The 16,696-nt window shown below is 44.6% G+C and overlaps 1 protein-coding gene across 2 annotated transcripts in view; it reads left to right on the top strand.

The window, feature by feature from the left end:
* The window catches only part of LOC105279302 (neurobeachin-like), a 126,130-nt gene that overhangs the window by 11,629 nt on the left and 97,805 nt on the right, over window positions 1-16,696 (top strand). The window lies entirely within an intron of this gene.

Raw genomic sequence — 16,696 nt, 5'->3', positions numbered from 1 at the left:
GCATCGAACCGCATTAAAATCTCGCGCACACCTCGGGAAAAAATTCTGTGAGCTTAATAATTTATAACGTTTTGCAAGTTATCCGCAGAAGAGTGTATACGCGTGTATCTACATATTATATATACCGATAAATATATAAATATCGCTTGGAAAAAACGTGTAAATCATGGCATCGAATGTCAATACTTTAAACGGCAAATAATTTACTTCTTTTGCGGTTTTTGATCATCGGTGAGAGGAGGCCAGTTTCTCTCCCGTCGTTCCATTTTTGCGCCTTTCCAATTTCCTGGTCGGTGGATCGTAACTTTCGTGCCATGCGCCGGCCAGAAATTGCTGTCCGATGATGAAACGGCGTGTGTCACCGAGGTCACAATGCTACGCATCTCGTTCCCTGCAATCGTCGAAATTCTGGGACGATGATACATAGCGGCGCAAGGTGAAATAGTGTGATCGATATTAATCTGCAACTCGCAAGCAAAGAAAGAGGACATATATCCTAACCTGAGCGAAATTCGCTCTCTCCCATCTCTAAATCGTGGAATAATGTCGCCCCAGTTCCCAGAGGTTGTCGATATCGCAACGACAGTAGCAGTAGTGAAGTATAACTGGACCGCGTACGGTTTTTCAAACATGTCTCTGATTCTCTCGGGGAGATATTAGAGACAAGTAATGCCTCACAGCGTCGTTTGTCGCATGCAACCTGTCGACGGTAGCTACTGAGAGATGTGCAATCGCTTTCGGAGTACGGAGGTTTGCGATTCGCAAGGAAACGGTTTGGCAATACGCGCACTTCCGACAGGATGTGCCCTCGAGTTTACGGCGTAAGGAGATTCCGATGTTGCACGTGTATAAGCTAGGACCACGCGCACCAGTCATGCACCGCCGGCTTTCGATTGGGATAATATTTCGAGGGATAAAGAAAAGGACAGACAAAAAGAGAGAAACCCGAGGAAAAAGCCATATCGCTTAATATTCTCGCGTCACTCATTATGCGAAATTATTGGCATATAATTGCCATCGATAATTTATATGCACGCAAGATACAAGCTGCAAGCTCGTCGAAACGAGTGAGCGCGCGTCGAACTTGCGGAGAAGCGTGTTCTCCGCTTCGGGACGTTTCTCACCCTCGCGTGACTCCAAAGCTTTCGACGGGCGGCCGGGATTTAATTCAACCGGTCGTCGTAGGGAGAGTGATGCGCGGAGAGGTAAAGCCTCTCTTTTCTCTCCCATGAGCCCCTTACGCGAGGATGGAGCCTTCCTTTCAAGTCGCATCCCCTAAATAAGCCTCTTGCATCTGCATAAATCCGGTACGGGGTCGCGAGCACGCGAATGAGCGAGCTCGCTCTTCAAATAATTATTGCTCATCCCACATGCGCGCCACAGTCGCTCCGCGCGATTTGTGGGTTTCCTCGACGCCTACTTGAACTTCTTATTAATTGATTGTGCGGCCCGATCTTTTCTGGTGTGCAATGAATTATTGTTATCATGGTGAAATGGAATGGAATCCAATAGGATGTAATAATTTCGCAGAACACAATAAGAATTCATAAAGAATTTTATTCCATATTCATATCTGCAATGCATTTTATACGACACTTAATCACATAATATCCTGTAAAGAATCACCTCTGATTGAATACTTTCTCAGGATTTGGCCATACGATTATTCCAGCACATTTTAGCACGAATAACCGAGCAGTAACTGAAATGCGGGACCACGCGGTGTGACTGAAAGCGAGTCTTGTGCGCGGAATGCGACCGCGGATACGAGAATAGTATCGGATACACGGATAGTGCAAGGGAGGGAGGAACATACACGCCTCGTGTGTACACATTACAAGCCACTGCAGCGGCTGATCGATCGCGAGGGCATACATGGAACAGGACTGACCGTTGACGTCGACCGAATGACAAGACGTGGCGTTTCGCTCATGCCTGTTGTAAGGGAGCCTCTCCCCCGGTGGGTCCTTTGATGCACGGAAATTCCAATTTCACACCGCGGCATGGTCGTTGTCAAATCGCGACAATGTCGAAGAACAGAAGCGAGGGATGTTTCATCTTTCTCGAAGCAGCAGCGTTCGCCTCGTCAATGCATACGCCGAGAGGATATCGTCGTGCGGAAGCGATCGCGATGTCACGTCTCGTAGAAGCGAGCTTTCGAGGGTCGTCGTTCGTACGCGCGGCTGTCCATTGTCTGTCCGCTGGAAAGTTGAAAAAGTTCCTGCCGTTTCTACGTAATAACAGGAGACATGAGGCAAACGTGGCTTTCAGCATCTCACGTTGCGCCGACGTGTTCCTTCCATGGACATGACCATCGAAGAACGAAGAATCATGCAGAATTGTCTGGTCGCGCTGGTCCCGTTCTCGCAGGAGGCGCATACTGAAAGTGGAATTCTCGTGCTGTCTGAATAAATCAGTCGTTTTCCCTGCGCACGACCGGCCGACTGAAAGTTTCATACGGACCGCGCTACTTCATCTGGAAATTTCATCCGGATCGATTCGGCGGCTCGGCCCCGGAATTTGGGACGCATACACATGGCCGAACCGCAAATTGTCCATCGGGGACATCCTATGTCTACCGCATCACCGCATGAAAGAATGGATCGACGTAAATGGTAATGGTAAAGCCATTACGAGGACCGTGGAAAGATAAACGAGCGAGATCGATCCATTATTCTCATTATTCAATGAAAATGTTATTCTTCATTTGCATCCGATTTTCAGCCTTGGAATAAATTGATTTTCAGGAATTAAGCACACATGCGATAAGAAAAATTTGAAGTGCTACAAGAGAAATTTCAGAATTGGACTTGGGCTCAGTAATTTATTAGATCATTAACTAAGTAATCCGGGTCGAGTCTAGGTGGCGATTAATCGAACTAGAGACATACTTCTGACAGCACAACGTAATTTGTCGCATATTAATTTTATAGTCGGACAAGCATTCTTTAAAAAAACAACAAAATTCTCCAACAGAACATTGCTAAAATATTTATATCGCCATATAAATGCGACCTGGTTTACTTAGTTAATGACCTGATATTATTATTCTATCGTCATCGAAATCGATCCGGCTCCAATTTAATTCTTGTGCAAGAGTCTGAATTGTTTTGGAAAAACACATGCGGATATCTTGTCTCTGCTATCTCAGGCTGTTTTTCTAAGGCAGATCATCGAAGATCATTTGCGATTCACACGTGCATATTATGTGTGATTGCAATTCTGATTGCACTCTCGTCATTATAAATGACGCGTTCTCTTTTTAGCATTGTCCAGTGGAGCAGGTAGCGCATTCTGACTGCGCGCGCGGTTCTTGCGAGCGTCAGGTGCAGTTTCCAGCAAAAAGTGGTCTGCGTGCGCATAATGCAAACTCTGACTGTGTCGAGAATTTCATTTCGCCTCTCTTTGCGCGCACGTGCACGATTTTACTTTGACGCAATGCATGTAAATATTGCGACGCGTTTGTTGAACGTACTCGATATCAGCTGCCACCATTCTCACATGAGTTTTGAGACAAGAAGAGTAGCTAATTATATCAAAGTTATTACACTGAGAAAAAAATGTAATTGATCTTACGAAATGTTTTGTCACGGGCTGCCAACAAAATATATACTTATTTCAACAAGTTATATATTGAAACAAATATGTAGTTCTTGGATTATGGATATGGATGTGTAATCACACATATGAGAATTATAATCCAATAATTATATATTTGATTCAATATATAACTTGTTGAAATAAGTATATATTTTGTTGGCAGCCCGTGACAAAACATTTCGTAAGATCAATTATATTTTTTTCTCAGTGTATAATTCTCTAACATATTCACAGAGGCGTGTGAATAAGAAGGCAAATAATTGTGATATAAATTACTTTTAGATAAAATGAGATCAAAATGAATGAATCAGTTTCATCGTTTCTAAAGGAATAAAAAACTTGAATATTAAATAAACAAATTTGAGTTTTTCATAAATAATCTCAGTTATTATTCTCAATTTATTCCACTCACAAGACTTAACTTTATAAAAAATAGATACCTGATATCTCGGACAAAAAATTCAATGTTCTATTTCGAAACAATGAAAAAAAAAACAGGATTTCTGATCAAACCTATTTGTGTTAAAAATCGGGTCTGCTATGTTAGTTCGTTTCAAAATAGAATCGCGTCAGTAGGGCTCTAATTACAAACTGCGGTGAAACAAATCTGGGTTGCTCGAAATGGCTATTGTCCAAAGTTGTCCTAAATAAGCAATTGCAAGACCTTGGTGTTTATACATGAACATATGGATCAAGTATGAGAAAAAAAATTTGATTTTATTTTTTTATTAGTTTCACGAACTATTAATCGGACAGCCAAGATCATAAGTTCGCCCCTACAAATAGACTGACAAACGTGAGAGCAGGAGCTAACCCCGTCGATTTCGGGTGTTATCGTTGGATAACGTTGGAAACGTAGGGCGTGGTGGAGAGTCGTTCGTGCAAATAATGGAGAATTGATGATCGCGCCAAAAAAGGACGAAAAAGTGGGACACGGCTTTCATATTTTCGCTTTTATATTTAAACATCGCGACGGCGGTTGTCTTCGATTATTCTATCCACAGGTTGCTGAATAAATCGCGAACGGAGACGCGAACGTTTTATGTCGTTTTAGATCAATCGCCATTTATATCGACTATCGATTTATACCATTTGTATTAATTTGTCGAGCCTTAATGTGCAGTGCAGTTACAACAAGTGATAAGTAATATGTGCAAGTATTCATCATTTTTCATTGATGGAAATTCTTTACGGAAAATGTTATATTTGAATATTTGAAATTTATAGCATCTCTTATAAACTCGTTGTAAAAATAACATTTAAAAATAACTGCGTTTAGGTCATGTATATACAGATTTCGCTCCTCCATGATTATTTAGGTACATATATTGGTTACGTCCTCTATATACTAAACGGTTCAACATAAAGCATACTAGGGAGCGGCTCCGAGCCCTATTGATTCCGAGTGAAACTGGTCAATCAGAGAGGACATTTCTTTGCGCGAAGCGATTCTTTTTACGTTACTTTACAAAACTGTTCAAGCATGTTTAAATGGTTAAAAACGACACAACATAGCATCTCCGAATATATTGTACACGTAGAAACATTTTGGCGTTGCAACTGTAAGATAATAACTATTTGAAATATTTAAAAAATCTATTAAAAAAAAGAAATTTCTACCATTCGTAGTAACAAGGTTTTATTCAAATTGTTGACTTTCCCCATTTTTCGCTTTAAATGCTTAAAACGAATTCTTTTAACACTTTTCCGATGTTGTCTACCTTGAAAATTCGACGTCGATTTTTGTACTCGCGCAAACCGTACTCTTTCCACTATTTTCTCTCGGATTCAACTTCATTTCTTCGTTTTCCGGAAGTGCATGAAGTGGAACCGTGGAAAATGCGTTACCGGTATAAATTCGATGAAGTGGGAGAGATAGGGATAGAGATAGAGAGATAGAAAAAGAGGGAAGGCCTGTGCATGTCACGATCTGTACAACGTTATTCCGACCGCCGATGTGGGAAGCTGTTATAAAATCCATCCGCCTGTAGGGCCCTTCGTGCGCCCTTGCCTTCGATTTTCCACGGTGTTGTTACCGCCAGCGGGAAATCAAGGCTTAAACACTCATATTTTCGAATATAAATTCGAGTGATATCAGGGTCATTTTGGTAGATAAATGCGCGAAATAGGGTGCGAATTTAGTCTGTTCCCCTTTCATCTCCGATCGCGACTGATCACGCTCTCTGTATTTCAGAAATTAAAAGAGCTTCACTTTCACAGCTTTTTATTCACTTGTGTCACGTTGACGCTCCTGCTATTCTTCTGTGAGTGGATGGAAAATTGTATTTGCACATCTTTTTTTTTGAGTAATTTCTCGTGGAAGATACGTTACTGCTAGTTATTTCTATCGGATTTCTATTCCCTCTGTTATATTCGACGTTTCCGCTTGCACTAACACGTCGAACGCAGAAACTTTTGCAGGAATATTTTTCCTCTTCGTACAAACTGATCGTAAAAAAATTGGACTGTACGATTACTTTTCTCATTCGTTATACGTCACATTTTAAGTGCAGTACTACTTAGAAACACGCGTAATGATAAAGTGTTCCTGTTTCTTCCCGCTATCTTTTCTTTCCCGACATTTCTTGAAACTCACCTGAGAGTAACTTATCGACAATGGCTTCTAATCTGATTAAAAGTTAAGAGGAACGGCGTTACAAGTCAGGAAGACTGCGCTCTCCCACGCTGAAGTCATATACGCGATCTCAGACATCTTGATAATCCGACTTTCCTTTCGGACTGGTCGATGTTAATGTATACGAAAATGCGATTTATCGAGTTTCGACTTTAGAAACATTAAGGAACCCGTCTGATCCTGCGGATTACTTCGCCTCGGAAATTGTAATATTTAGCAACTTTCCGTCTCGGCTTTAACGATGTTGCTCCGCGGCTGTTACATTCTTAACGGCGCAAGAGCGGAGCGTTTTTAGCGCCAGATATTAGAAATATTTTCTTTTGACGATGTCCTCGTGGAAGGCACTTGCCACGGAGTGCTTGCTTCTACACTTTTGCGAAAGCCAGTCGAGAGCCCGAGATGGCAGCTTAAAAGGCGGCAGCTTTAAGCTTCCGCTAAAGCGCGGAAATTCGTCGCTCGCTCACGACGCGCGCCGGAAGCGAAACAATATTCAGACGAGCGGATTTATTCCCAGATATTTCATGATTTCTCACTTGTCTGCTGCGGGAGTATACGGGATCAGGCGGGAAGGGCGTCGTTATTCTGGAGAGTTCCCGAATGCATTTCACTATTTGCGATCGTAACAGCCTCCGCGGTTCGACGCATAATCCCAGCTTCGCTCCTGTTCGCCGCGGACGAGCGCAGAGGGATTTGTTAATGTAAGGAGTCCCATGAGAGAGATTTGTGACGAGCGGTGCGTCGCCATAACGGAACAGCGAGGAGAGACTTCTTAATGAACTCCATTTTTCAGATCTTCCGCCTTATTCGACGCTAAATATTTAGTGGTACCGGAGTTTTCTCAAAGGCGTCCAGTAGTGGCCCTCAACGTGACGTTGGCGAGCAATATCTTAAGGGAGTAGAAGATGTAACGTCGATGAAAGTTTGCGTGTAAATTTTCCGGTGCGCTCGTGACGCGACGGAATTTTTCAAGATATTTTTCTAGGAGAACAGCTCCCGTGTTGGAATATTGCCTCGGTAGGTATAATAACGAAGATTCAGTTACCATCCGGAGCCCCCGGTAATTATAACATAATTGCGTTAGGTCCTTCTTTCTAGACCGTAATTTCGCTGTGTACATATATTAGAATAGAGATGATAAACTTTAATATTTTTATATCATGTTAATTAATTACACTTATCACTGATCGTAGAGAAATCGTACGCTCCATCCACTCGTTAGTGCCGCTGTTTACGGTATTTCCAAGTGTTTATCGACCGTCGAGTTTTCGCAATTATTCGGGAATTTCGTTCGCCGCGTGATCAAAGGGCAGACATAGACATGCGAGGTCCTACGAACATTAAAACGTGGGCTTCTCCGAAGGTTCACGAAATTCTCCGCGTGGCGAACAGCTCAAAGCTCAAAGAAGCAGTGAGAAAAGGGAAGAGGAAAGAAACAGAGAAAGGAAAGAGAGAAGAGCAGAGAACGCGTGTGTATACAGCAACAGCACTTTGTGCCCGCCGGGCCCCATTGTCACCGTATTGAATTTCCTTTCTCATTCTGCACTGTGGGGACTTTGATACTCGTAGTTACGTACGACGAGTTGCAGGCCTCTACGCGCGGAACACCCGATCCCGATGAGATAACTGTCGATATATCCGACGCGCAGGTGTCGATTGTAAGAGAGAGAGAGAGAGAAGGAGAGGATGGACCAGCTCTCTTCGGCTACATGGCATTATATCTATTCAATATTCTGCCAGGGATACTCGGGGCCGCATTTGCATATTTCTGCGAGCCAGAGCGAAGACAGTCTAACGTGTGTGTGTGCGCGCGCGCGCCCGCCGTACTGACCAGTGCGGGTCAGCGCGGGGTGTTCTTCCACCCCTCACGTCACAGCACCCCGAGGTGTTGGCTCCCCGATAATCGCATTTGGTGTTTACGGTGGAACGGTGCCGGGAATACCGTGCCGGAGCGGAATAAGATCGGCTATGCCGCGCGCGCGGCTGTAAAAAGTCGGCTGTAACCGACTTTTCCTCGCGTTTTATCGGTTTATCGCGCGTCGTGCCTTGTGCTCGATAAAGGGTGGCAGCGATCGATCTATCGCCCTTCGCCCTCGTATTGAAATGTTTAATGCCGCCGCCACCGCTGACGACGACGTCGTCGTCCTCCTCCACTCGAGTTCCCTCGTACTCTACGGGAAAATGTCTTTCACCGACGTGGCCCTTTGAACCTGCTCGACGATTTATCTCTCTTTGAGTTAACTCTCTTTCTCTGTCTCACGATCGCCGCGGCTGGGTATCGTTGAAATTCGCCCCGTTATCCATTGTTACCGCCGATTCGAAACGCGAGCCGGGCGAAATTTCCAATCCCGTTATTGACGTCGGGCGCATGTCGGCACCGATGTCGATATAACGTTTTACGCGGGATCATTTGGCGTGCACGAGCGTACATTTTGCACGTGGAAAATATCAACGAAAAAGGAGGACACCAGCGAGACTCCGGATACCGCATGACGGATGATCGCTAGTTCCTCGAGGCTATCAATTGCCATCTTTCCTCACGTTCTCACCCTCGTAAGATCCCGAGTACTCTTGTGCTATCCTCGAACGTCGACGAAACTTACGCGGCTTGCTTGTCTTGTATTAAAATGTCGTTCGTTTTACGGCACGCGTTCGCTGTGCCTCAAGAGAGCGCGATAAATTCATGGCCGCGCCCCCGGGATCGTAAAGCAGCCGCGCGCTCGTGCTTTCGCGCAGTCGAGGGAAACGAGGCAGCAATCTGGCAACCTCCGATATTCACCTTGACAGTCGAACGCTTCCGCCGCTTCCGAAGAAGAGGGAAACTCTAACGGCGGCTGGGAATCCAGCGTTCTGCAAGAGGGGAGACTTAGATCCCGAGCACTTGGATCGCACTTCGTACAATCGGAAACGGGAATCGAGGAACGGTGACGTGAACTGCGTCAGAGGGCGGAAGACTGCCAGGGTGGCGTTCCCGCCGGAATTAAACGTGCTTAATGGAGTTGCATCGTCTCGTCATCAACATCGAGTAGCGCGAATGAATCTTCAGATAATAGACCGCAGCGACGAAATTGTCCGTCTCTCCAGTACTCACTTACTGTTCGAGCGAATAATCTACTGATAATCTGCGACGGCGACGTGAATTACCAATCGCAGCTCGCCGCTTTGAGCGTAGGCTTCGTGCATCCCGAGCTGCGAGATTACTGCGACTGAATCATAATACGCGATTAGAATGAGCGAGAAACGATAAGCAGTAATCATCGGCGGTCTTTCAGAGCTTTCTGCGACTACGTAATCGAATGTCGTTGTTACGACTACGCGCCCCGAGTATGTCACGTAAATAAAAGGAGCGTCCCCTGCATGGATGCACCGAGTATCAAGGTTACTCATGACTGACTTGACGTCAGAGCTCTCATTTGTGCGATGTCTTCCTTCGTTTTACTCCGCCATTGCTCCTATTTCCGCGAGACGCTCGTAAAAATACGATATCGTGCTCTGTATGAAAGACGCTGGAGGGGACAAAGGGGAAGGGTATATGTTCTTTGAGAAAAAGAGGTTTAATACTCATCCGACTGAAATGGATGGTGATTTGAGTCCGCCGTAAAAATTCCTCAGCCAGCGCGCACCTCGCGCGATAATGGGATTGTTTCGGAGAGGCGAAGTCAACAGGGAGCTCTGCTATAAGTTTCATGATAATTCTACGAACATGCTTGCGTTGTGAATGCTATTGAACCAACGGTCGGGGCAGTCAGGATTGCAATTATAATTAATGACAATCCCTTGGTCGATGCATTTCGATGATATTTTTCAGCGGGGTTTTTATTACAACCGAGTCTCTGGTCTTAATGTTGAACGCTTGACGGTGATCGCCTTGTCGTTTATCATTATGGATTCCTTCGGAGACCATCGATTCGCGCGCGCGGGCGGGAAAGGACCACTAATTTCACTCCGAGTCTTGACACTACCGGTGCACTACCGGTGATCGTCGATAGAAATTTCATCTCGGAAATGAAAGGGTCGTCGTTCGTGAAAAGACCAGCCGACTCGAACGAGCCTTCACTCGTGATGACGGATAATGCAACGCCGAGGCGTTCTACTCCGCTTCGACCGTCATACAGGAGACCGTGACTGATAGCTCCACCTAGGCTAGGTTTGTATTTCCGGCTTCCAGTGATACGCAGTGTCTACTATAGGACGACACGCGCCTCGCCCACATGGCATGAGTGATTAATTCAAGCGTCTGTACCACTTCCGGGAGCAAGGGATCCATGCCGAGGCCGTGCGAGAGGCCGAGATGCGCCTCAGGAAGCGAGATCTGTTTACGTTCGTGTTCGCATCGCCGCGAGGAATGCATTCAATCTTGTACATTTCTGAGCATCACCAAGTTGATGTCGTTAACTTTTAGGACGTGGATATCTCGTGTGATATTAATAACCAGTCGAGAAGCGCTGGATGATTAGGCTTGATAATTAGCAGCTGCGACGAGCTCCTAGCGAACATTTCCGAGAAACTTTCTCTCGTATCTTGCACAGCTGAATGCGCGGTTTAGCCGCTATCCTCTTGCTGACTTTGCTCTTCGAGTCGAGGGAGAATGGCGAAAGATCAAGCCGGGTGACTTGTCCTAATTCGAAAATATATGAAACGTTCGCCCTTTCTTCTCGCGAACTTTGCGATTTGATTAACGCAACTCGATAACGACGACATTTCCGCTCGGAGACACGCCGAGACAAAAATCGAACGATTGTGCTTCGAGTGGCGAAGTACCTGCACTTGTTACGTAACATAAAGGGCACAAAGGTCGAAGGAGGAAGTACGAAGACTCTTCTCTCTGATGAAGATTCTTTCATTCGTATTGAAGCGAAGTTCGTCGTTCGCGATTTCAAAGTTCGGATGAAACGTGCAGCGACGTGAGAGCGCAGAGGAGATCCAAGAAGATAAAAATATAAAGCGTATATACGCAAACACATAGCGAGACACTGAACTGAGGCAATGGCTGTTTAAAAGTCATTAGGGAGGCTTGTAACGGAGTTGCTTGCTTCTTGTGTCATCCCTCATGATTACAGTAATCCTCCCTTTCTTGCCACTAGTGTGTGATGTTCCTCGTGTGTGCAACGGCCCGGATGTATGCATGCCGCGTGGCTGACTCAGGCGCCGTCAGATCAAGTCAGACAAACGCCCGCATTTGTCTAGCGAGAATAATCGCACGATGACGACTCGACAGAAGCGCAGTAACATGTACCTTGTAATTAACGGCACAAATTGAAGTTGATTCACATTATACTGGCACAGGGTATGTATCAGCACCGATATGGTAATATTTTGAAACATGCGTTTTAACGAGAACTGCAATTATATCACACTGAACCGTACAATGTATCATGTCCTTTACCATCACCATCGCTGTCATCATCAATATAATAGCAATCTCTATCTTCTTCATCTTCAAGAATCGCAATTCCAATTCCATCGCCATCATAATATTATAATTTTCCGGCGACAGTTCCAACGTCTCAACGAGAAAACAGCGTATACAGAAAATATGAAAATGTAAATAAAAAATCTTTACCTTAAACAAACTACAAGTCTTTCTGTCGGTGAAATTGCTTTGCGCAACAACGTATTTTGTTTTTGTAAACATAGATTTAATAAATTACAGCAAATCATAAAATTTACATTGCGGCATTCTAAAATACTGATAACATTTGTCATCATATTTTAGTAAGTCTTTGAACAATGTCTAATGTTCTGTTTCACGTTTTCTTTTTTCTAATATTGGATTCTCATTTTCGATTTTTCTTCACTTTTTTGACTTCAGCTTCATCTTCGTCTAAAAGTAAGGCTATAAGATTTATCATCGCTGGATGGATCCATTCATTGTGACAGCTGTCAACTGACGGATGACGACTGAAGCAATCTGAACACACGCATTTTATTTGTCGTGCCAATGCCGCTACGTGACGGTCCATGCCATATAATGTGAATCAACCTTTATTCTGTTATTCTCTCTCAATGACTAAATTATGGATTCAGCTGTTCTCTTGGGAATTTCACGTTCTCGCGTCGGAAAAATGAAACAGATGCGCGAAAGTGTTCGAACTATTTCGCGTGTCGACAAATTTCATTCGTTGTTCGCAGCTTCATTATCATATTGTTTCAAGCGTTTTTGAGAAAAAAGAGGCGAACGACATAAACGACACGTTTTTTTTCCCCCTGGAGGGAAATACATCCCGGAGGAGGATATTTTTGCGATTCCTCTCTTGGGAATCTCTTCTTCCTCCAACGGCCACGGACGGAACTAATGCAGGCAGAGAGACTCGAAGCGTGAAGGGATCGCTAAATCCAACTATCAAAACTTGGATTTTACGACGACATACGGAATACGCGCGTGGGGTGGGTATCAGGTGTCGTTGGAGCAACCCCACGGCAAACCCGACTTTTATCGCCTACTTTTCGGATACGCAGGCGAAATTAATTGCTCAATTTACGCGTTCCCCATTTTATCCCGGAAACGTTAAGTTGGTATTAATCACGTTTTCCAACTCTCTGTCGAAGATTCATCTGTAATGGATTATCGTTGATCCGTACGGAACACAAGCTTCTCCGTTAAACCATCTCCGCGGCAAGTGATAAATATGTACGTTCGTATTAATCATAGGTAAGCTCTTGTCATAACGCGATAAATTGGTAATATCAGTTTAACGATCACTGAGCTCTTCAAATAACGTGGATATCAAGTAAAATGAGGTCGCGCAGAAAATACTATTAAAAGAAGCCTAAAATAAGGAGCTGCTTGTGATTCAATCATCGAGAGGAATCATCAAACTTTATTTAAGATTCAATTCAAGATTGAATAAAGATTTCTATTTATAATTTCATTCTACAAATCAAAATAGTACTATGGAAATAATATGCTAGATCAGGCCTGCGGCCGATTTGCACTTTTCGGCCGATCTTGTCTATTACCATCTTCACTCCTTTTGCTTCATAGTATCTTGGCAGCTCGCGAAGACGTCAAGACGGTCAAGCTCAGGGACGGATTAGCTGTAAGTCGTGTATAATTCGTTAAAACAATAAATGAAAAAGTTCTAGCCATTAAAATTTTTTTCTTTTTCCGAGGAGTTCTGTGCTATTTATATTGTTATTTGGCATATTGCGAAGAGGTCTCGACGATTGAAAATCCTTTAGATTTAGAAATTGAAAAAGTTCTAGCCATTAAAATTTTATAAACAGTGAATAGAAATAAGCAGTGAACAGCCGCGAAAAATTAAGATCAAATTGAAGTGTGCGCAATGCGCGGGGCCCCTTCAACCCACCGTCACTGAACGCGGGAAAATTCTGCACAATATACCTAATGTCAAAGGCCCATACACGACTTACAGCTAATCCGTCCCTTAGCTTGACTGTCTTGACGTCTCCGCGAGCTGCCAAGATAATATGAAGCAAAAGGAGTGAAGATGGTAATAGACAAGATCAGCCGAAAAGTGCAAATCGGCCGCAGGCCTGTGCTAGATAATATATGAATATATTGCTAATAAATGAACGATTAATAATTACCCTTGATATATCGATATTTCGATATAATCGATTTCGACGTAATCATCATCGTGACCAGTAAAACGACGGAACGAACACTGGATCGACATGATAGATGGGAACGATCGGAAGAATCTTCTTCGGCAAAGTGGTGCGATTCTTTATCATTTTTGTTTCCGAAAGATCAGCGGGAAGTACGCGTCGGTTACCGCTGTGCTCGCAATGTGGAATCATTTATGCGAGAAAGACGTATGTGGCCCTGTCGGCGCCGCTCCCTGGTGCATGTATCTTTCATGGAGAAGGTACCGTGCTTTTGCGCAGCCGATGGTGCTTCCTCCACTGATCACCCCCGATTCCTTCGAGCGAGGTATCTTGCGAAATAACATTGATCTACGACGGTCTGTCGAAATATCCACTGTCGTCCGCACGAGACATCGAGCGACGTCCATTCGCTGCGAATGTCTCTCCCGATTCCCTCCGAAAGCCGCAAAGAACTTTATCCGATAAATGTCCCCACCCATCCTCGCACCCTCGTCCGTTCTCTACCTTCACCCTTTCTTCCTTCGTCCTTCGTCGCGGGCGGACGAAGGACGACTTTGATAAGTTCTTTGCGCGGCTTCCATCGTCGCTCGCAAGATCCGCAAACACTAATCTCACCGGTAGTCTCCGTTCAGGAAGCCCGCCATCGCATGAGGAAAAGAGGGACCAAGGAAAGCGGAAGCGGAACGGGAACGGACGTGAGTCTCGATCCCCGATATGTTTGCCGATATTTTTCCTCGAGTGCGCCTCACGGAGATTCTATTAACGCTGACTGCCTCGCGGATCCAATCCTTATCCCGTTCGTGAAATTAACGACTGCTTTCCCAAATAGGTTTTTGGATGACCATCGAACGTACGAATTTATCTTTGGCTGTTCCATTTAATCAAGATTACAAATAACGATCTTGTACACTTGTTCAACCGAAGCCTCTTTTTCGTGGCATGGCGTATGGATCAAGCTTCGCGGGCGTTCGCCACGCGCGTGATAAGTAGATTCGGATTTCGCAGTACTCCGCACACTCCGTATAATTCACGTTATCGCGAATGTAGTGAGAGTACATATGGAATTAGGTAGCGAGTGGAGAGGTATCCCGAATCGGTTCAGATAATCTCGAATGCATGGGTTTAATTAAGATGGTGCTAATACACCTGGGCACGAGGGACGGCTATCTGTGTGTACCTAAAGGCGCACTCGTGTGACCATCCCACATCAGTCGGTGAATATCATTGAGTCGTATACTCTTGGAAGAGTTCAGCCTTAATCTTTCAATTATGTAGAATGGCGCGTCCGTGCCTTAACTCAATTACCGCCATCTTCTATCTTTCATATTCTATCATGGGACTGTAAACCTTTCAGTGGCGGTTCTTCTCATCGAAAGGACGCCCGTTCGACAGATCCGGTAAAGATCTTACCGGAAACATCCCGTTGGAAGAATGAAATATCCGTCGAAGAATGTTCTGCTTTAAAGCACGCTTAAGCGTGTCGCCGTAGTGCGCCTAGAGCTTTCGGAGTTTCAACTTTACGCTTGGCCAACGAAAAGATACAAAGATACCGAGCGGAGACTGCTCCAATTAGCGCCCCGTATTTGTCCTCGCGAGTCCTCGGTCAGCTCGGAGACGACGCCGCGTGGTTGCATCCGCGTACAATTATCCGGCATCTTTCTTGCAAGGAAAATCTCGAGTAACGTCTTACGTCGTTGAAGAGAAGATGCTCTACAATATCACGCTGAATAATCACGTTGCGGCTAGGATTCTGTCGTCGCTTTCCCGCACGAGTTTCGTGGAGCTAACACAAGCAGGAATATCAAACACCAGTCTTGCGTTTGACAAAATTGTAATTTAGTGGTTGCAGTGTATAAGTAGGTGGCGAGTTCTTCTTGATTATCTTATAAATTATATGAGCTTGAGTAACTTAAATTCCATTATGATTAATTATCCTTTTCAGTGGTTTCTGTTAACTGCTGTTAGACTACTTCAACTTCCGCATCCGAACTTTTCCAGAGCGATCTACATATTTCTTGGGAGAAGTTCGGTTAAAACTACATGAAAAACTGAATTCCGTTATCCGTATAAACGTCCGTAAATTAATGCGTTTGAATCACTTCAAGTCATAGACGCCAAATATAGAGAGTCATGTAACAAAGATCCGCCAGAGAGATCTCTGCTGCAGTAAAATTCTCGCGGGTCAAATAATGTCGGGATATCTTTCCGCTGAAACATTTTTCTCTTTTACCGCCCCGCTTTTATATGCCTCTATGCCGTCCAATTTTAAGCAGCAATAGAATCCAGCATATGGAACGCTGCGTCTCGAGAATGCGATACGGAGACGGAAACGGAACGTCGGTTTTAGTGTTAATAAAAAAAAGCTCGGCCATAATAATGTAACGAGTTCTTGTCTCCCGCTGTTTCACGCAAAACGCCAATTCGTCCGCTCGATCGAATCTGTGTAAAAACGGTCAACGATCTTATCACTGTCGATGTAAAAGTCGGAGTAAAAATCGGAACGACCTTTCACTCGAGTTAGATACATGGCTTGCAAATAACAAACGAGCCGGACAACCGGCTCCGCATCGCGCGTACTTTGGCGCGCGGATGAGTAATCGCGCGCGCATTCTCGAGGATCTCGTTGTAGGATATCCGTACCGATTTCCGGAGGAATGAACTCGGCGAGAGAGCAGACTAACGACTGCGGGTTACACCCGCAATGCGGTAAATAAATCAGTTGACGGCCAACAAGGATTTTAACGCAGTTGGCGGAAATCGAAATGGCTGGTGTCGCTTTCAAAGTGTCAGAAAAGGTTCGCCTGTCGCGCCATTACGCTCGTTCCGGGAATGGATCCCTTTCCGTCGAAATGCTCGAAACACGTTGGAATTAATGTCACGCCGTTACACCAG

This window comes from Ooceraea biroi, chromosome 5 (assembly GCF_003672135.1).
Source record: "Ooceraea biroi isolate clonal line C1 chromosome 5, Obir_v5.4, whole genome shotgun sequence".
Classification (NCBI taxonomy): Eukaryota; Metazoa; Arthropoda; class Insecta; order Hymenoptera; family Formicidae; genus Ooceraea; species Ooceraea biroi.
This window is presented reverse-complemented; position numbering and strand designations above follow the sequence as displayed.